Genomic DNA, 23,001 nt, shown 5'->3' with positions numbered 1-23,001 from the left:
TTACTGTCTTTGGTTGGATCATACGTGGCGCCACCACATTTGCAAACTGTCTATGAGCGACATCTACCGGATTTATACCGTGCATGCATAAATAATGGCTTCCATGCAATGTTGTATGGTAGAGGGCGCAAAAGAGCGATCCTGTTCATTCTGACTCGCTTGCTAACACACAAACCCAATAACAAGCAGCCAGCCCGCTTCCAATGGCTCTGCTGTTAATACGGTCCAAAATTATCCATCAACCCGGATGTAGAATTTTTTGGATTCTCTTCCCCTCATTTTATTTTACATATGCTATTGTTGTTAACTGCGTCAAAAATAGAATATGTTCTAGACCGGGCTAGACAGTGAGCTGACTGCACTGGTAGCCACGCCTACTGAAGAGAGCGAACTGAATCTTGGCAGCCTACTGTAAGCATAACAAACCTTTGTGTTGATGCTGTAGTCTCCCATTTTGTTTTTACTTTAGTTGAGTGCTTCATAGTATGATTATAACTATTTTAGCCTACTGATTATTTATTAGCTAATTTCGTTAAGCCTGCTAGCACAGGCCTATATTAAGGCCTATTAGGCTACATTAGCCAAACTCAGGCTAATGATTGGTTATTTGATAAAAACATTTTTTTTAAGAATAATAAATAGGGTTGTTTTTTTTCCATATAAAAGATAACTCGGAGGACCTATCATCTGTCAAAGTGGCATCTAAAATGAACTTCCACGGAAGAAAATATAAGCGGTGCAGCAACTGGTCTGACCCAGAGGTGGCAGAACTCCTCCAGCAGTGGTCAAATAAGTCGTTCCAACTAGAGCTGGAGAGTTCCCTCAGAAATCAACATGTTTTCAACCGAATAGCGGACGTCCTGCGAGAGAAAGGCATTTAGCTAAAAGTATTATTATATTATTGATCGATTGATTGACTTTTCAAATCACCCAGTATTGTTATCTGCAGAGTTATCTCCAGGCAAATGTTGCAATTATTCAGCCATTCTTGGACCTACTATCAAAAAACAAGCTAAATATGGACAGTACTAAAACAAATGATCTACTGATTCTCTCTTCACAGCAAAATCAGCAGAGCTGGGATGGTTGTATCCCCCATATATATATAACATTTCATTGGTTGCAATAATTTTGTATAATAATATAATATAATTCAAAGTTTTGAATCTGGTGGAGTTTCAGTTCATAAACCACGTGCCATGGAATCGGTACATCGAAAATCTCTTACCAAAGATTTTGCAATCTATATGGCTCAGCTGTCAATTTTTTGTTCCTTGAATGAAACTGATATACTTTTTTAGTTAACACAATTTTCTTTAACCAATTTTGGTCTTTAATGCAGGGCTATACATTTTTGTTAGCTGCATGTGTGACTTAACTCCACCAGTCCTATTTATGATATAATTCACAAAGATTATACTTAAAAAAAACATTTGTCCTAAAAATAAGGTATTTTTTAAAATCATTTAGTATATTTGAGTTTAACCACAATATTAGTTGTATTATTTGTTCTGTGTTTTCTGGTAAATTAAACTGAAACTACAACCAATTTCAGTGGCTTGTTTTAAAAATAGCGATATTTTAGAGATTATTTCATTTTCAAATTACCGAAAGTGAGAGGTTGTAATCTGAATAAAGGGAAAAAGGCCATTTTTGAACATGGGATGAGACATTCTTACTAATATGCTAGAGAACCAGTTTGGATTTAAGTATAACTTTTGTATGAATGGCGCCTTTAGTGATAGGTCTAATGCTTTAATATTTAATCATTTCTGCTATCCGAATTCATATTCATTATATAAATAGGCCCGTTTAATTTTGTCTGGCTTGCCGTTCCAAATAAAATGTAATATTTTATCCGGGTCAACAGCATCAATGTAACAGTATAGCTTCCGTCCCTCTCCTCGCCCCTACCTGGGCTCTAACCAGGGACCCTCTGCACACAGACAACAGTCACCCTCGAAGCATCGTTACCCATCACTCCACAAAATCCGCGGCCCTTGCAGAGCAAGGGGAACAACTACTTCAAGGTCTCAGAGCGAGTGACGTCACCGATTGAAACGCTATTAGCGCGCATCCCGCAAACTAGCTAGCCATTTAACATCGGTTACACTTGCAAAATTGTTGCATGAGAAATTGCCCTTCGCAAAGAAGCTATTTTTGTTTATTTTTGACCATTTTAATTGAAAACCATCACAGTAAGGTACTTAATAATAGTTACCCAGAAAAGATTTGATATTGAGATAAAAAACGGCATTGGACCTTTTAACCTATCCCAACCTCACCTACCGGGAAACAAGGCCATACAGCCATAGGGTTCTCATTGGAACAATTGACTGGGGCCAATTGACCGGGGCAAACATGTGCGACCAAACATTTTTGAAACTAACCCAAGATAGACCAGAGCCTGTTGTTTCCAATGGGAGCAAATTAATCATAATGGGCAGAAACAAGCAAGGAGGTGGGCAGAGCCAAGCATGAGCTAGTGAGATTATATTGGAACGTTCTAGCATTTATCTGCATATTTCCGTTAGGGAACGCCTACTCTTTGAAGTGCACATGTGCAATAACTAAATTCGCTGTTGCACTCCATCCACAGATAGAACAATGAGCTAGATATTTCACTGGATATACACTGCTCAAAAAAATGAAGGGAACACTTAAACAACACAATGTAACTCCAAGTCAATCACACTTCTGTGAAATCAAACTGTCCACTTAGGAAGCAACACTGATTGACAATACATTTCACATGCTGTTGTGCAAATGGAATAGACAACAGGTGGAAATTATAGGCAATTAGCAAGACACCCCCAATAAAGGAGTGGTTCTGCAGGTGGTGACCACAGACCCCTTCTCAGTTCCTATGCTTCCTGGCTGATGTTTTGGTCACTTTTGAATGCTGGCGGTGCTTTCACTCTAGTGGTAGCATGAGACGGAGTCTACAACCCACACAAGTGGCTCAGGTAGTGCAGCTCATCCAGGATGGCACATCAATGCGAGCTGTGGCAAGAAGGTTTGCTGTGTCTGTCAGCGTAGTGTCCAGAGCATGGAGGCGCTACCAGGAGACAGGCCAGTACATCAGGAGACGTGGAGGAGGCCGTAGGAGAGCAACAACCCAGCAGCAGGACCGCTACCTCCGCCTTTGTGCAAGGAGGAGCAGGAGGAGCACTGCCAGAGCCCTGCAAAATGACCTCCAGCAGGCCACAAATGTGCATGTATCTGCTCAAATGGTGAGAAACAGACTCCATGAGGGTGGTATGAGGGCCCAACGTCCACAGGTGGGGGTTGTGCTTACAGCCCAACACCGTGCAGGACGTTTGGCATTTGCCAGAGAACACCAAGAGTGGCAAATTCGCCACTGGCGCCCTGTGCTATTCACAGATGAAAGCAGGTTCACACTGAGCACGTGACAGACGTGACAGAGTCTGGAGACGCCGTGGAGAACGTTCTGCTGCCTGCAACATCCTCCAGCATGACCGGTTTGGCCGTGGGTCAGTGATGGTGTGGGGTGGCATTTCTTTGGGGGGCCGCACAGCCCTCCATGTGCTCGCCAGGGGTAGCCTGACTGCCATTAGGTACCGAGATGATATCTTCAGACCCCTTGTGAGACCATATGCTGGTGCGGTTGGCCCTGGGTTCCTCCTAATGCAAGACAATGCTAGACCTCATGTGGCTGGAGTGTGTCAGCAGTTCCTGCAAGAGGAAGGCATTGATGCTATGGACTGGCCCGCCCGTTCCCCAGACCTGAATCCAATTGAGCACATCTGGGACATCATGTCCCGCTCCATCCACCAACGCCATGTTGCACCACAGACTGTCCAGGAGTTGGCGGATGCTTTAGTCCAGGTCTGGGAGGAGGTCCCTCAGGAGACCATCCGCCACCTCATCAGGAGCATGCCCAGGCGTTGTAGGGAGGTCATACAGGCACGTGGAGGCCACACACACTACTGAGCCTCATTTTGACTTGTTTTAAGGACATTACATCAAAGTTGGATCAGCCTGTAGTTTGGTTTTCCACTTTAATTTTGAGTGTGACTCCAAATCCAGACATCCATGGGTTGATACATTGGATTTCCATTGATTATTTTTGTGTGATTTTGTTGTCAGCACATTCAACTATGTAAAGAAAAAAGTATTTAATAAGATTATTTCATTCATTCAGATCTAGGATGTGTTCCCTTTATTTTTTTGAGCAGTCTATAATTGTGAAGCATCCGCTTGGGTTTTCCACAAGCCAAATGTCCGGAAGTGGGAGAAGATGGAACGAGATGGATTTTGCTTGAAATTCTGCTAATCTTTTTGTCGATGAAATAATTAATCTCAATACAGTTTTATGTTCCCAAAAATATAAATCTGTTACGAACAGAGTGGACTACGTTTTGTCGCCAATATGATCTTGGTAGCTCTTGGTAGCTCATGCTTGGCTCTGCCCACCTTTTTTTCTTCTGCCCACTATGACTAATGTGAAACCACGGGCTGTGGTCTTGTTTTAGCTATAACCATCCTTGGTACAACTGTCCCATCACTCTGGGTGTGTTCATAGATTCACTCTGGCTATCTACTCCGATTTCAGAGCACTCTCGTCTGAGTGTGCTCGAACACAGTATAACTGAATTTACGAACGCTCAAAAACCGTTGAATATGGCCAGTGTCAGTAAACGTCTGCAAAAAAAGCGTCATTAAATTGTTGCAAGCAGCACAGTTACAGTCACCAACACTCTGGATAACATGAAAACAACCTAACCAGCGCTGCTAGGGGGAGTAAAATGGTTAGAGTGAGATTTTCTCTCATTTGTGTCTGGAAGTAGCTAGCAAGCGTTCCAAGCCGTGCTGTATTGGCCGTCACAGACACACCTATGCCTGCTAAATTCCATCTGAAAATTATCACTGCACCTCCATAAGAATATTATGTTCATGTTGCTGTCTGATTCATCTCTTGTATTTATGTCAACTCGCACATTAGTAGGATGGACAATAGAACGAGTCAAAATACACCCAAGGCTGAAAAATGGCAAAAGAACGTTGGCTAAGCTGGAACACTAGCGCGAGCCCATAGCAAACGAATGTAATCGAACGTTGGCAGAGCCTCTTCTGACTGGAGCACCAAGAAATGTAGCCCTTCTTACAACTTTTACTACAACTTTTTACTACAATCTGTTCTTAGGACGAAACTGAAAAAGAACAACTTGTGTAGAAAGTAAACATCCGCACCTCGATGGTGCCACGTGTGCTTATGTCTGCATAATGAGGAAGTAGGAAAAAATTGCAACTTTTGACTATTTCTGGTCTAGCGATCGATGACAGCAGAGTACGCTGCCCAACCTTATGTAATTGGAAAGAGGAGATTATCCTGATTAAAATGGTGTCCCACTTGAAAAAATCTAAATATACACATTTCGAGATATTTGGCGAAATATACCAGCATGCTTCTCCATAGGAAAACAATGGGGGGATCTCAGCGTTCCAAGAGAAAAATGTATTTCGGGGCTAGCGTTTGATGACAACTAGGGTTGCACATTTTGGGGAATATTCAAAGGTGGACACTTTCCGTGAGAATTAACGGGAATATATAGGAATTAACGGGAATCTATAGGAATTAACGGAAATATGTGCAAATTAATATTAATACCATTTAAATGTAGATGTTTTTTTGCATTGGATATATTTACCATATCATATGGAGACATAAACATAAACCTTTTACCTTATCATAAGGAAACATAATTGCAAATTATTAAATCCATCCAATAGAAATATAAAAAACAATTTAGTTACGAATTGAACTTTAATTAATCTTCACATGGGATGATTTCACTGAACAACAAAATAAAGGGAATATTGAATGATCCCAAATGATCCATCGCATCTCCCAAAAATGTTTTCAACATACATCTGTAAAATGATAGTCTAGAAACTAAAGCTTTGGTTGTCTTCCTCCCAGGCTTCCATGTCTTCTCCCTGGACCTCCTCAATGTCCACCTCTTGAACATCAGACTCTGAGGCCTCTTCTTCACTGTGTGTTCCCGAACAAGGACCAGTTGCACTCGGAGGCGGCTGATGTTGGTAGGATTTGGAGGATGATGGAGGAAACAGGGCAAAGAGTCTGAGATCCACAAAGTCCCTTCCACCAGGTGGCTGATGAGATATGTTGGCACGTAGATTTATCGGTGGTGACACTGTTTCCTAGTCTCAGTGCAGTGGGCAGCTGGGAGGAGGTGCTCTTATTCTCCATGGACTTTACAGTGCCCCAGAACTTTTTGGAGTTTGTGCTACAGGATGCAAATTTATGTTTGAAAAAGTTAGCCTTTGCTTTCCTAACTGCCTGTGTATATTTGTTCCTAACTCCCCTGAAAAGTTGCATATCGCAGGGGCTATTCGATGCTAATGCAGTATGCCACAGGATGTTTTTATGCTGGTCAAGGGCAGTCAGATCTGGAGTGAACCAAGGGCTATATCTGTTCCTGGTTCTACATTTTTTGAATGGGGCATGCTTATTTAAGATGGTGAGGAAAGCACTTTTAAAGAATAACCAGGCATCCTCTACTGACGGAATGAGGTCAATATCTTTCCAGGATACCCGGGCCAGGTTGATTAGAAAGGCCTGCTCGCTGAAGTGTTTTAGGGAGCATTTGACTGTGATGAAGGGTGGTCGTTTGACCGCGGACCCATTACTGATGCAGGCAATGAGGCAGTGATCGCTGAGATCCTGGTTGAAGACAGAAAAGGTGTATTTAGAGGACAGGTTGGTCAGGATGATATCTATGAGGGTGCCCGAGTTTACGGATTTGGGGTTGTACCTGGTAGGTTCCATGATAATTTGGGTGGGATTGAGGGCATCTAGTTTAGATTGTAGGACGGCCAGGGTGTTAAGCATATCCCAGTTTAGGTCACATAACAGTACAAACTCTGAAGATAAATGGGGGGTAATTAATTCACATATGGTGTCCAATTAATTCACATATGGTGTCCAGGGTGCAGCTGGGGTCTGTAACAAGCGGCAACAGTGAGAGACTTATTTCTGGAAAGGTGGATTTTTAAAAGTAGAAGCTCAAACTGTTTGGGCACAGACCTGGATAGCATGACAGAAATCTGCAGGCTGTCTCTGCAGTAGATTGCAACTCCACCCCCTTTGGCAGTTCTGTCTTGGCGGAAAATGTATACACATACATAGAGGCATTTTTCAGCTATGATTTTACCACTCAGAATCCAGAATGGATATGACAATGGAGCCAGCACAGGACGTAATACACGCTTACAACAATCTACTTTTTGATCTTCTTGACTTCTTATCTGGTAAACTGCTACTGTGTGTACAGAAAAGAGCCCCAATTAGGGGTTAGTGTACTCCAGTAAAAAAGGGCTGGTTTAGATTTAAAACTATTTCCCTGTGTCCCCGTTCATAGGGGCATGAGAGACTAGTCAGTGGTAGAATTGAGTTTGCACTTTATTGGCCCAAACACCCACAAGGTTGAGGTTACTCATGGACAGTAATTTTTTATTTTTTTTTGCATTGATGTCTTCTAACTGTCCAAGAATAGGATCCAAAGTGTTAGGAAATATTTGTTCCCTAAATACAAAGGAGGATCTCTCCTCATACCTCTAGCACTTTAGTCAGATTGCTAGACTTTTCACCACAGAGCCAATCAGGAGAGAATACATACAGGTCAAGGGTGCCAATTGAAAGTCAAGGGGTGTGTCTGTGCCTTTTGGATTACTCTCTCTTTTTAGAGAACCCCTGTGGTTCAAGTCAAGAGCCCTTTCAGTCTGCTCTGCACATGTCTGAAAGTGACAGAGCCAGCATGCAAGAGAGTTTATCACAGTATGTCATAAAAAATGATTACACTTATGAATATGTAAAATGCTAATATGTATTAGATCCAGTACAATGGAATAACTAAGACCTGAATTTGAATGCAGCGTGTTCCGATTCCTCCTTCTCTTTCTGTACAGCAGGGTCAACCAAAAACACTTGGCCTGATGGTTCATTCAGATACTGGGGAAGCAATATAGAAATGTATTGATCCCTTAAATGATTTTACTATTAAATGATCCATATCACAATCCTCATACCTCTTCACAAAAATTTACCTAAATCAATTTTGGAAAAAGGATTTTACTCACAAAAGACGTAGGAATTTATAGGCCATGCATCAAATAACTATTTTCATCAGAACAACGAATCCTCAAATGCACTATTGCATTTTGTAAGTTGTCTGCAGGTGGCTTGTTGTGAACGCACTCAAATATCAAGTCATTATCAGGTTATGTAAACTGTCTTATTGTACAGTATATGAAAGTGATGCTATGAAAATGATTCTTTCACATTATCAAGCTCACTCTGACTGACAAAACACTGCCTATTACTGTGATTAAAAAGAGCATATGAAACATTGTTTTTCATTAGGCCTACCTGTGCGCCTTCCTTTGAACACCTCTCCTGTCCTTGATCCATGCCACATACAGCCATTTGCGGATCGTTTCAGTGTCCATGTGACAGATAGTTATTGCGAGGCTGGAACATAAAAAAAAGGAGAAGTTTAACACCCATGTAAAATGAAGGCCATGCAAGCTTACAGATTTAAGTCTAATAGCATGAGATGAAAGTAGACAAACATCAGAGTGTGCGATAAGAAGGTATTCTGAACCTTTTTTGAGGTCAGTAGGTCACATGACCAAGGAGCTATTGAAAATGTAAATGTAGAAACATTCATGTAAAATCATGTGAGATTGAACAAACTAAAGGGTGTGCAATGTGTAGGCACACTGAGTGGACATTCTGAACCTTGTTTGAAGTCAGTAGGTCACATGACCAAGGAGATATTGAAATTCTACATTTTGAAAAATTAATGTAAAATCATGTGAGATGAAAATGGACAAATTAAAGGGTGTGCAATATAGAAGGGTAGTCAGTGGACATTCTGAAGTTTGTTTGAAGTCATTAGGTTACATGACCAAGGAGCTATTGAAATGTTAAATGTAGAAACATTTATGTAAAATCATGTGAGATGAAAATGGACAAACTAAAGGGTGTGCAATATAGAAGGGTAGTCAGTGGACATTCTAAACCTTGTTTGAAGTCATAGGTCGTATGACCAATGAGCTATTGAAATAAAACATTTTAAATACATAATTTAAAATAGTGCAAGATGTAAATCGACAAAAAAGTGTGCAATGTGTGTCTATGCCATCGGGTTCGCTGTAACCAGTTTTGAAAGTTTTAGGAGTAATGGTTAAAGAGCTATTGAAATTTGAAAATGTTGATTTGTCACTATGTTGACGGTCCCTAACTGCTGTTGTTGGACGTTAGGAAAACTACAGGCGAATATCCAACCTGAAACTGTTTTTACCTCGGTGTAATGAACGTGTAGGAGTCGGGACGAGAGAGAGGCAGGCAGTGTTTCTCAGCCAGTCTAAATCATGAATCAGTTGGCATCATTTTTATGGATATATATACAAACAAATGCCAATTGAAAAAAGGTAAAACGAAATGAAGTGCAGCTAGTTTGTAGTCTTTCCAGCTCCAGTTTGAAGTTATTGTATTAGCTGTGTTGTTGGCTATCTCCTCTGAACAACAGTGTCCTAACGAGAGCACATTTTCTATGCCAGGCGAAATCGTGCCTCATTAGCTCAATGTTATGTATCCAAATAAATATCACTAGAAAATCGCTTAAACAAATGCAGCTACTGTTGTTATTATTTCTGCATTGTTTGACGTGACTGTAAGTTAGCAGTAGTTGGCTAGCTAGCACGCAAAGGATAAGAATGTTGCCAGCCAGTATGGCAATAGAACGAACGACTGGATACAGAACAAAGAAATACCGACCTAACGTTACTGGGTTGCGTCTCTGGCAAAGGAGCAAATAGAATACTAGATTTGTTTTGGGACTATATCTTGTATAACTTTTTTAATTAAAATATGGCAATCATTATTTGAAGATGTTGGTAACCCGTTAAGTGTTAATGCCCTCGAAGCCGGTGTTTGGAGGATATATTGGTACGGTTTGCCGAAAAACACGGTTCCAATATATCCTCTAAACACCGGCTTCTCGGGCATTATCACGTAAGTAAACAGAGTAGCGCTGTTTAATGTACAATTTTGTCAACAAAATTAGGTTGATTTTACCCCCACCCCTATTGCAGAATGCAAACTTTGACAGCATGTACTAAAGTCGATTTAAACCACATTTGCATTAGTCCCCCTCGTTTGGCATGTAGGCTGTGACAACGAAAAGGCAGCAGACAGACCAGTATGTTTTAGCGGGGAATTTGGTAGGGTGACCTGATTTTTATCTATGAAAATAATTTTGTCAAGCAGATTGTGAACCCAAAAGTGTACATTTCATTTTAGAGGGGGGATAATACAAAAAATGATAATTTGGTTAGGGCATAGGGCAGGGTTAGGGCAGAATGAATGTAATCTTGTCTTCAGGATATGTATTATCTATTTAGTCTGACCAGTGGAACAATTTGCATTCTTAACAATGGGCTAAAATATAGGGTAATTAATTACTGTGCTTGTCAGCAAGAACATTACTTTTATTCCCCACACTTATTATATTATTCTACTTCTTCCAATTTTGCCAGTGTAATCACTTATTTTAAATCTCATGCCTACTTGTGTCTTTGAAAATGAATTATGAGGCTATGTATTTTTGCAGCCATTCATAGAAAGCTTTGAATAAGTCATACAAATAGGCGTTGGATATTAAATGCTCCAGGAATCAAATATAATTTGACATTTTAGTATTGTGTACATTCTAGGCAACTCAAACATAAAATATTTTGTCTATGTAGAGTAAGATGATGGAAAGGATCTTCAACTAGTAGGTATAAACTACCTGAATATTGATATTCATTTGATTTTTCTTGAAGGTTTGGTGGTTTTGAGAAGTTAATTGTTATAACAAAAACATTTTCAAACATCCAGCACTTGGGAAACATAGATCAGGGATGGCCAACCCTCCTGGAGAACAAGCAGGATTTTCATCCAGCCATTAAAGAGATTGTTCACCCAAATTACAAAATGTTTCTGTCCTTACCTTGCAAGCAGTCTATGGATAAGGAGACTGCAATCTATGATTTGGTTACCCACTGCCATCAACCATTAATATTTCCTGTGCAGAGCCTTGGTGTAGTGGTAACACTCCCTGGCACATTTCGCGTACAACTTTCCACCTGAGAACAGGGATCAATCCCTGCTTTCAGACTTCCACTGTTTCTTAGCATTTGTCTGTCAAACCACCCCAAAACATATGTAAAAAATATATATAATATTAGCGTACTTTAAATTTTAACCCCCAATAATTGCAAAGTAACAAAGTCGTCCAATGTTGTGTGTTAATTTAATACACCTGACCTGTGTGTAAAGTTATTTTTCGATAATAATTAAGTTGAGTGTTCAAGGTTTCCAAAACCGTATAGCAATCGGTGCTACTTTTTTTTCTATATAGTGTTTCACACTTGACCAAATCACCTCAGCTAATCAAAAGGGATGTGAAATTACTCCAATGTAGAGTTGGAGTCATGAGAAAGGCTACCCTAACCTATTTCCTGACCATTCACCTTATGTATTACTGTCCCTCAAGTGACATCCCAAAAAAACAATAAACAACCCAAATGGCTCCTAGCCCCCCATGCATGCTTTCTATCCCTATCACTAAAACTTAAACTGAAACTAAACAATATAAAAATGAAATATAAATATTTGTATATTATTATTTTTATATTATATTATTATATTAATTAGAAACCAGCAAACTGAAACTAAACTGAATTCAAAATAAACATTGAACAACTAATAGAAATAAAAACTAATATAAAAACACCAAACTACAATAAACTTGGCCCAGACATTAAACATTTGGTTTGGGCCGGGTAGGGCCTGTTTTTTTCATCTATAACTAGGGCACATGCAGGGCTCGGGTATCACTAAATTGATCAGTAAAATTTACAAGCTAAGCCATTTGCTCGTGCTCTGCTGCGCAGTACAGTCATATCTAACAAAGATCATAACATGCTTCAACCTTGTCAAATATAAAACTGGAAAGATTATTTAATGGAAAATAAGAATGTTCCTTGAGTTTTGTCAGAGTTTAAAGTGACAAAGTATTTCACAGCGAACTGCTCTCTCATGTCTCATCATTGAGCAGAGCAACCCAAGCTGAGCCGTTGCTATGGATACTCACAGACGCAGAGCCGCCATGAGCAGAGCACATGCAGATTGCGCTGCTTGCAGGGAGCAAGTGACAGACCGAGAGGAGTAGTGAATGGAGGAAGTTATTTCTGGTTTCGGGCAGGGCCTTAAATTTGTCAGAAGCAATTGTGCCAGGGTAAAATTGAATATCAGACCAAGTACATTCTACCGCAGGTTGGGGTGAACCACTCAGACTCTTAGTTTTCTTTTGATCATTGCTCCCGAGAACCCCCTTATCCTAGGGTACCTCTGGCTAGCACTACATAACCCACTATTCTCCTGATCCACAGGACACCTACTAGACTGGGGTAAGGACTGCCAGACTAAATGTCTTAAGACCCCCACCAAGAGCCTTGCCGTGTCGTCCTGCATCCATTGAAGACCAAGATTTCTCCGCTCTCCCTCCCGAATACTTCAACCTCCGGGAGGCCTTTAGTAAGAGGCAAGCCGTCACCCTCCCCTCATCGTCCATATGACTGTGCCATAGAACTCCTACCCGGCTCCACACCTCCCCGGGGCTGTCTGTACTCCCTCTCGACCCCTGAAGCAGCATGGACAATTACATCCCAGAGTCGCTGGAGGCAGGTTTCATTTGCCCCTCTTACATCCCCAGCTGGTGCAGGCGTCTTCTTTTTGGGTAAGAAGGATGGAGGCCTGTGTCCTTGCATCGATTACAGATGGCTGAACCGGATTATGATCAATTATCGTTAATCCTACCCCTGATGTCCACCGCCTTGGAGTTGGCCCAAGGGGCCAAATTCTTCACCAAACTGGACCTCCGCAACGCTTACAATCTGGTGAGAATCAGGGAGGGAGATGAGTGGAAAACTGCCTTTAACACCCCTAGGGGTCACTATGAGTATTTAGTTATGCTCTTCGGATTATCAAACTCACCGTCAGTCTTTCAAGCATTGGTCAATGACACTCTTAGGGACATGTTGAATTGGTTTGTTTTTGTTTACCTCGACGACATCCTGATCTTCTCCAAAACCCTTCCAGAACACATACTGCATGTACGCCAAGTCCTGAGACGCCTCCTGCAGAGCCAACTATATATCAAGATAGATAAGTGTGAGTTCCACGTATCCCAAGTTTCCTTCCTGGGTTACATTATCTCTACCGCAGGCATCCAAATGGACCCCGTAAAGATTGAGGCGGTCGCCGACTGGCCCCGTCCGACCTCACTCAAGCAGGTCCAGTGGTTCCTCGCGTTTGCCAATTTTTACAGCCGTTTTTATACTCAACTTTGGTGCTGTGGCAGAACCTCTCACGGTCCTAACCTGCAAGTCCCAGACCCGTTTTTGCTGGACCCCCGAGGCTAACAGGGCATTCATGGAGCTCAAGGGACGTTTCACCTCTGGACCCATCTTCGTTCATGCTGATCCTACCATTTTCTTGTTTATTGTATTTACTTACGGATAGCCAGGGGCATACTCCAACACTCAGACATCATTTACAAATGAAGCATTTGTGTTTAGTGAGTCTGTCAGATCAGAGGCAGTAGAGATGCCAGGGGGGTTCTCTTGAGAAGTGTGTGAATTGGACCATCTTCCTGTCCTGCTAAGCATTCAAAATGGAACTAGTACTTTTGGGTGTCAGGGAAAATGTACGGAGTAAAAAGTACATTATTTTCTTTAGTAATGTAGTAAAGTAAAAGTTGTCCAAAATATGAACATTAAAATACAGATACCCCAAAAAACTACTGAGGTAGTACTTAGGTATTTTTACTTAAGTACTTTACACCACTGCTTATCACTGACTTTGCCAATCAGAATAAACCATTTATTCTATGGTGTTGACCAGCAAGTGAGATGCCCATTAGAGATGTGGTTCTGTACTTACCGTAACTATATTTAATCTGTGGCCCTGTGCATGACACTCCTATTGAATGTAACCGTTCTCTCTCTGTCCAGAAAACGAATCCTTTTTGTGTCCCTCACTGCCACAGATGACCCAGCCTGACATGCAACATATCGACCCAGCTTTGCTGTAGTATCCTGACTGGAAAGGCCACCACTTGTAAGAAATCTCCTTGTATAGGACTTCATATGTCATGTGTTATTTGAAAAGGATGGTTATGGTACATGTATTCATTAGAGACATTTAAACTACAATTCGATAACAGGTTTATTACACAGAAGGAAGATGTTTATTAGAGCAGCGATTAGGATGATGGTGATGATAATAATGGTGGTGTTGATGATGACGACGACGATATCCGATCTGTAGTCTGAGAGAAGAGGTGTCCAGGTTCTTGCCTCACTACTGTGGTTTCCCTCACCCAGGTGAGTAAACTGCTTCTCCTTAGTCCATATATTGTATAATGGCTCTAGTCTAGTGTATAATCCTGGCCTTTAAGGAGTGCTGTGATTTCTAGACTACTTCATTATATTATTACTGTATAATAAGTATAGCGACTCATTTGGGCTTGTGATACCAGTGGACTCGACTCAATAACTTTCATTTACCAAATTAATGACAGTAAAAGTGCTTAGGCCCATAGAAAATGGATTGTATTCATCAAGGACTGTAGGCTATTAATCTATGGGTATGAATAGTTAAAGACAGTGGTGGCTGCTGATTGGCTGATTACCCGGAGCGCAAGGTGGTTGGGAGTTGTCAACAAAGCAGCATGAAAGAAATATGAGTGCACCAGGGAGAAAGGTCGTCACTAGTTACCACAGCTACAAAGTCGTATAGCCTGCCTATTTCTAAAATGTCTCTTATGTCATTTTAAACCTAACCCTAACATTAAGCACACTGCTAACCTTATGCCTAACCGTAAATTAAGACCAAAAAGTCCATTTTGACTTTGTGGCTGTGGTAACTAGTGGAAACCAGGGAGAACGCAACAAGCATTCAGATGCTATAAGTGTAAACACATTATCTAACTGGGAGTAGCTAGTTAACATGTCACAAAGCATGATGCGCTAGCCTGGTAAGTTAGTTAACCCCCTAGAGTCGATGCCCGCGGAAATCGAATTAGCATAATACATCAATTCCCATAAAAACTGTCTAAGATATCAGGTTTTTTGCATGGGTTGCATCTCAATCCACCACATCCGCCGATGTCGGCCTTCTGCATCTGCAGTGGAGCTACAGCGGTGTTTGTCAGACCAGGGAATGTCCCGAAAATCGGTCGGTTTGGTCTACAAACTATTATGACCCCTATATGGACTCTCGCGAACACAAAAACGTTGGTTGTTTTGCTCTAGGACTCCCACAATCTTTACAAGACTCTTCTGAAGGTATTTTTAAAATGTATTTTACCTTTATTTAACTAGGCAAGTTAGTTAAGAACAAATTCTTATTTTTAATGACGGCCTAGGAACAGTGAGTTAACTGCCTTGTTCAGGGGCAGAACGACAGATTTTACCTTGTCAGCTCAGGGATTCGATCTTGCAACCTTTAGGTTACTAGTTCAACGCTCTAACCACTAGGCTAGAGGTAGCCCAGTACCAGTTTAAAAAATGATCTTTCTTATATCTCACTTCAAAACATGATTTGTGAATCTGTTGAGACCGAACAGCTAGCGCGACAGCTAAAATGGCTTTGAAAAAAATATGATTTCAGCTAATAGGGGGGGAAGTATCTAACAAAATAACTACATTATGGCATTCGCTGATCGTAAACTATTTACATACAGTAGACATTCCGGTACATTTGTGGAGAAAATTTGTACTTACTCAACCTTTAAATTATGAAGAATGTTTTTACTCATAAAGCTAGTGTCTTATTTGTGTGTGTGGGTTCAGGTTGTGGTGATGAATGGCTGTGGCTCCCTCTTCTCATCTATAGCCGCAGTGCTTTGTGACCTGCAAGGTTAGTTCAACTCACTTAAAGTACACTCAAATAGTACGTCCAGTTGTTTCACCTATGGATTGCATAATATACTGTAACTGAACCTTTAAATGTCACCCATGCCTTATCATACTGTGAAATACATGGTACTGTATTTAATTAATGGATTTTGAGTTTGTTAGAGAGGTGTACTCAGACTCAGTGTGTGTGTTTTAGATGCAATCCTTATTTCAACACCATTCTATAGTGGTCACTGAGGATGTGCATCTCTACAGTGGTGTTCGGCTCTTCTATGTTCACCTCGACTGTGAGGTAGGCCTTAATCCTTAACAATATATGGTATACCATATACAGTGCATTCGGGAAAGCTTTTTTCACATTTTGTTACGTTACAGCCTTATTCTAAAATGTATTAAATAAATGTTTTTCCTCATCAATCTACACACAATGCCCAAAGCGAAAACAGGTTTTTAGACATTTTTGCAAATGTATAAAAAAATAAAACAGAAGTTCCCGATTTACAAAAGTATTCGGACCCTCTGCTATGAGACTCGAAATTGAGCTCACATGCGTCTTGTTTCCATTGATCATCCTTGAGATATTTCTACAACTTGATTTGAGTCCACCTGTGGTAAATTCAATTGATTGGACATGATTTTGAAAGGCATGCCTGTCAATATAAGGTCCCACAGTTGACAGTGCATGTCAGAGCAAAAACCAATCCATGAGTTCGAAGGAATTGTCCGTAGAGCTCCGAGACAGGATTGTGTTGAGGCACAGATCTGGGGAAGGGTACCAAAACAGTTCTGCAGCATTGAAGGTCCCCAAGAACACAGTGGCCTCCATCATTCTTAAATGGAAGAAGTTTGGAACCACCAAGACTCTTCCTAGAGCTGGCCACCCGGCCAAACTGAGCAATCGCGGAGAAGGGCCTTGGTCAGGGAGGTGGTCACTCTGACAGAGCTCCAGAGTTCCTCTGTGGAGATGGGAGACGCATCCAGAAGGACAACAATCTCTGCAGCACTCCACCAATCAGGCCTTTATTTTAGAGTGGCCAGATGAAAGCCACTCCTCAGTAAAAGGCACATGACAGCCTGCTTGGAGTTTGCCAAATGGCACCTAAAGACTCTGACCATGAGAAACAAGATTCTCTGGTCTGATTAAACCAAGATGGAACTCTTTGGCCTAAATGTCAAGTGTCACGACTGGAGGAAACCTGGCACCATCCCTACGGTGAAGCATGGTGGTGGCAGCATCATGCTGTGGAGATGTTTTTCAGTGGCAGGGACTAGGAGATTAGTCAGAATCGAGGTAACGATGAGAGGAGCAAAGTACAGAGAGATCCTTGATGAAAACCTGCTCCAGACCGCTCAGGACCTCAGACATGGGGCGAAGGGTCACCTTCCAATAGAAGAACGACCCTAAGCACACAGCCAAGACAACGTAGGAGTGGCTTCGGGACAAATCTCTGAATGTCCTTGAGTTGCCCAGCCAGATCCCAGACTAGGACCCGATTTTAACATCGCTGGAGAGACCTGAAAATAGCTGTGCAACAACGCTCCCCATCCAACCTGACAGAGCTTGAGAGGATCTGCAGAGAAGAATGGGGAAAACTCCCCAAATACAGGTGTGCCAAGCTTTTAGCCTCATACCTAAGATGACTAGAGGCTCTAATCACTGCCAAAGGTGCTTCAACAAAGTACTGAGTAAAGGGCCTGAATACTTATGTAAATGTGATATTTAGGAAGCTATAGGAAGCTATGGGGAAGGCAACTAGCAAGGTAACCCCCCTACCCCCCCACCCAATCGAAATAGTTATCAATTCATAAATTAAGATAGAGGCACTAGAATCATCATCGGTATAACTGTCCCTTGTTGTGTTCCTGCCAGGGGGTGAATGTCAGAGTCGTGATCCTGGTGAACCCCCATAACCCCCTGGCTGAGGTCCACTCCCCGTCAGGACTGGCTTCCTGGAGGTTGCCAAGAGGTGATTTTTCCCCCCCCCTCACACCACATTTACATATTGTACAATATGTTTTCCCTCAGCGCATAAAACGGCAAGTATCATGACTGTAGTTTTACTGTAAAGTACATCTAAGGGCTGAGGACTCTCCCAAAACCATCTGTTCTAGTTTTAGTGGCGCTCTCAGCATTAACACCCTCTACAGACCTACTACCCATGCACTGAGATGCAGTAACCATAAACCAGCCGTGTTCTATTACACACTGCTCCCTCAGGCTGCCTACCGATAGTGTTTAAAATGCCTGCTTGCATTGCCTTTGTAATAAAGAACAATAAACATTGTAAAACGGTGCAATACAAATTCATAATACATCGCTTTTCCTCCCTGTTCTCTCCATTCCTTCCCCGTCTCAGGCATGAGTTGCACACCATTGTCGATGAGGTGTACATGCTGACGGTGTATGAAGAGACAGCCACCTTCCACAGTGTCCTTAGCATGGAGAGGTATGACACACACACACGCAAACCCTTCCTATTGAATGTACATTAACAATGTTGTGCTTGCAGCTTGCTGGAACGACAGAGAACACATGTGATGTGGGGGATCAGCAAGGTTTGAGTCTAAAGTGAGTGTGTGTGTGTTTGCCTGCACATGCATACAGTGCATTCGGAAAGTATTCAGACCCCTTGACTTTTTCCACATTCTATTACATTACAGCCTTATTCTAAAATGTATTAAATTGTTTTTTTCCCTCATCAATCTACACACAATACCCCATAATGAAAAATGAATAAAAAACAGAAATATGACGTTTACATAAGTATTCAGATCCTTTACTCAGTACTTTGTTGAAGCCCCTTTGGTAGCGATTACAGCCTCGATTCTTCTTGGGTATGACGCTACAAGCTTGGCACACCTGTATTTGGGGAGTTTCTTCCATTCTTCTCTGCAGACCCTCTTAAGCTTTGTCTGGTTGGATGGGGAGTGTCTTCTTTCCCTCGATCCTGACTAGTCTCCCAGTCCCTGCCACTGAAAAACATCCCCACAGCATGATGCTGCCACCACCATGCTTCACTGTAGGGATGGTGCCAGGTTTCCTCCTGGCATTCAAGCCAAATAGTTACATGGAGAGGTTTTTTGGTACCCTTCCCTAAATCTGTGGCTCGACACAATTCTGTCTCTGAGCTCTACGGACAATTCCTTCGACCTCATGGATTGGTTTTTGCTCTGCACTTTCAACTGTGGGACCTTAGACAGGTGTGTACCTTTCCAAATGATGTCCAATCAATTGAATTTACCACAGGTGGAGTCAAATCAAGTTGTAGAAACATCTCATGGATGATCAATGGAAACAGGATGCACCTGAGCTTAATTTCGAGTCTCATAGCAAAGTGTCTGAATACTTATGTAAATAAGGTAGTTCTGTTTTTATGTTTAATACATATGCTAAAAATGAGCTATTGTGTGTAGATTGTGAAACATAAATACTTTTATGTATTTTAGAATGAGATGATAACGTAATAAAATGTGGATAAAGTCAAGGGGTCCGAATACTTTCCAAATGCACTGTGTGTGAGTGCATGAGCATACGTGTCTGAATGTGTTTGTACATACATGTTGTTGTGGGGACTATCTGGCCCCCCTCTTAGATTCACCCCTGTCTCATTTGTGTTGTCCTTGTGCAGGACTTTGTGATGGCAGGGTGTGTGTGGGCACTGTGTACTCTGACAACAGGGACTTGGTCGAAGCTCTGGATGTTTCACGGTGTCCCTGATCCAATACATCATCAGATGGCAAGGCTGCTCCAGGACAGGTGAACGGACACAAACTCACACTAGATGAGAGGACATACTGTATCACCCTGATTAGGGAGTTTAACATACCTGTTTTCTATTGTAGATTGGATCGATGGGATATTTCTTCCAGAGAACAGGCTGAGAATGCCGGCCACTCACAGATACATGACTGAGGAGCTACAGAGCCTGGGAGTCCACTACCTCCACCGGCCTGCTGGCTTCTACATCTGGGCTGACCTCAGGAAGGTAAGGACACTGACACAGGGTTGGGGTTAGAAGACTCCCCTCTTCTAAGACTCTCCTCCCAACTCCATGATCTCGCAATCACGGTTGACAACTCCATTGTGTCCTCCTCCCAGAGTGCTAAGAGCCTTGGTGTGACCCTGGACAACACCCTGTCGTTCTCCGCTAACATCAAGGCGGTGACCCGATCCTGTAGGTTCATGCTCTACAACATTCGCAGAGTACGATTCTGCCTTACACAGGAAGCGGCGCAGGTCCTAATCCAGGCACTTGTCATCTCCCGTCTGGATTACTGCAACTCGCTGTTGGCGGGGCTCCCTGCCTGTGCCATTAAACCCCTACAACTCATCCAGAACGCCGCAGCCCGTCTGGTGTTCAACCTTCCCAAGTTCTCTCACGTCACCCCGCTCCTCCGCACACTCCACTGGCTTCCAGTTGAAGCTCGCATCTGTTACAAGACCATGGTGCTTGCCTACGGAGCTGTGAGGGGAACGGCACCTCCGTAACTTCAGGCTCTGATCAGTCCCTACACCCAAACAAGGGCACTGCGTTCATCCACCTCTGGCCTGATCGCCTCCCTACCTCTGCGGAAGCACAGTTCCCGCTCAGCCCAGTCAAAACTGTTTGCTGCTCTGGCACCCCAATGGTGGAACAAGCTCCCTCACGACGCCAGGACAGCGGAGCCAATCAACACCTTCCGGAGACACCTGAAACCCCACCTCTTTAAGGAATACCTGAGATAGGATAAATTAATCCTTCTAACCCCCCCCCACCCTCCCCCCCAAAAAAGATATAGATGTACTATTGTAAAGTGGTTGTTCCACTGGATATCATAAGGTGATTGCACCAATTTGTAAGTTGCTCTGGATAAGAGCATCTGCTAAATGACGTAAATGTAAATGTAAATGTAGAAGACTGGATAGTGAGGAGCCGCTGTCTTGGTTCTTCCTGACATGGTTCCTCCTCTCTCTCTTTCTTTATCGCTCTCTCTCAATTTAATAGACTTTATTGACATGGCAAGTTAAATTTACTTACATTGTCAAAGTACACATATAACAACAATGGTCGGACTAACAGTAATATATCAATAATAATAGTAGGCCTAGTTGCAGTGGTAATAATAATAACAACAGCAACTACAACATCTCTCTCTCCTTTCTCCCCCTGTCTGTCAGTACCTGCGAGAACCATCGTTTGTGGAGGAGCTGTCTCTGTGGAGGTGTTTACTGAAACACAAGGTGGTGCTGAGCTGTGGCCAAGCCTTCCACTGTTCCACTCCTGGCTGGTTCTGCATCGTCTTCACCGACCAACAGCAATACCTGACGTTCGCTACATTCATCAATCAGTTCATCTGTTTTTCTCCTCTCATGACGATAGAGGCAGGAAACAGATATTGCCTCTTTTTTCTCCTCTCTTTCCACTCCCTTTCTCTGTCCTATCTTCCTTTACTTGCCATCTCTTCATTGTGTTATGTGTGGTTGTTGTAGGCATGCAGAGGATCAGGAATGCCCTGGAGGAGACAGATAAGGCCACATCTACCCCTGACATAGGCACAACCAACGAGGCCACCGAGAAGGAAGGGACAAAGATGACATCAAAGAGGGACACAACAGGCTCACACAAAGCTGTGGCTGTCAAGCCAACGCCCTTGCCCAAGAACACCTCATCATCAGAAGAGCCTGGGGAGAAGGATAACCCCGACCCTGATGCCATCCCATTAGCCAATGAAGACTTTGTCTTGCTGGACTGCCAGACGTCCCACCCCACAGGCAGTCTGGACTCCCTGATTGGTGCCCTGAGGAAACAGATCCGCTCCTCTGATTGGCTGGAGAAGAACACTCCTGAACTCAACGGCCGGGCAGGAACCAGAGCTGCTAGATGTGTTCAAAGATCTGCTGGACAGAGCCAGGAAGTAGAGGAAGAGAGGAGTGAAGGGAGGGGGGATCAAAAGGAAAGGAGATAATAAAGGATATCTGTTAGGAGAGGTGGCAGGAAAGGAGACAAATATTCCCCAGTTTGTCCACATCAGGATGTCTTATTTTTTTGTAATAGATACAGTGCATTCGGAAAGTATTCAGACCCCTTGAATTTTTCCACATTTTGTTACATTACAGCCTTATTCTAAAATTGACTACTTTGTTTTGTCCCTCATCAATCTACACACAATACCCCACAATGACAGAGCAATAACAGTTTTTTAGCAATTTTTTGCAAATGTATATATCTTTTTTTTTTTACTGAAATATCACTTTTACATACAGTACCAGTCAAAAGTTTGAACACACCTACTCATTCAAGGGTTTTTATTTATTTTTACTATTTCCTACATTGTAGAATAATAGTGAAGACATCAAAACTATGAAATAACACATAGGGAATCATGTAGTAACTCAAAGTTTTAAAAAATATATTTGAGATTCTTCAAAATAGCCACCCTTTGCCTTGATGACAGCTTTGCACACGCTTGGCATTCTCTCAACCACCTTCATGAGGAATGCTTTTCCAAAAGTCTTGGAGTTCCCACATATGCTGAGCACTTGTTAGCTGCTTTTCAATTCACTCTGCGTTCCAACTCATCCCAAACCATCTCATTTGGGTTGAGGTCAGGTTATTGTGGATGCCAGGTCATCTGATGCAGCACTCCATCACTCTCCTTGGTCAAATAGCCCTTACACAGCCTGGAGGTGTGTTTTAGGCTATTGTTCTGTTAAAAAACAAATGATAGTTCCACTAAGTGCAAACCAGATGGGATGGCGTATCTCTGCAGAATGCTGTGGTAGCCATGCTGGTTAAGTGTGCCTTGAATTCTAAATAAATCACAGACAGTGTCACCAGCTCCTCCATGCTTCGCGGTGGGAGTCACACATGCAGAGATCATCTGTTCACCTACTCTGTGTCTCACAAAGACACGGTGGTTGGAACCAAACATCTCCAATTTGGACTCATCAGACCAAAGGACAGATTTCCACTGGTCTAATGTCCATTGCTTGTGTTTCTTGGC

General features: G+C 42.3%; 1 long non-coding RNA gene and 1 pseudogene across 1 annotated transcript; both read left to right on the top strand.

Annotated features, from left to right (window-relative positions):
• Positions 1 to 95: 95 nt before the first annotated feature.
• On the top strand, positions 96 to 16,408 carry LOC115152132 (uncharacterized). The gene is made up of 6 exons (XR_003867426.1): positions 96 to 411; positions 5,945 to 6,066; positions 12,487 to 13,267; positions 14,110 to 14,481; positions 15,952 to 16,018; positions 16,214 to 16,408. It is a non-coding gene; the product is annotated as an uncharacterized LOC115152132 (long non-coding RNA).
• Positions 16,409 to 17,757: 1,349 nt separating this feature from the next.
• Positions 17,758 to 21,955, top strand: LOC115151365 (1-aminocyclopropane-1-carboxylate synthase-like protein 1; annotated as a pseudogene).
• Positions 21,956 to 23,001: the final 1,046 nt, after the last annotated feature.

This window comes from Salmo trutta, chromosome 17 (genome assembly GCF_901001165.1).
Source record: "Salmo trutta chromosome 17, fSalTru1.1, whole genome shotgun sequence".
NCBI classification, from domain to species: domain Eukaryota; kingdom Metazoa; phylum Chordata; class Actinopteri; order Salmoniformes; family Salmonidae; genus Salmo; species Salmo trutta.
The sequence above is the reverse complement of the archived record's forward strand: the minus strand, read 5'-3'. Positions and strand labels throughout refer to the sequence as shown.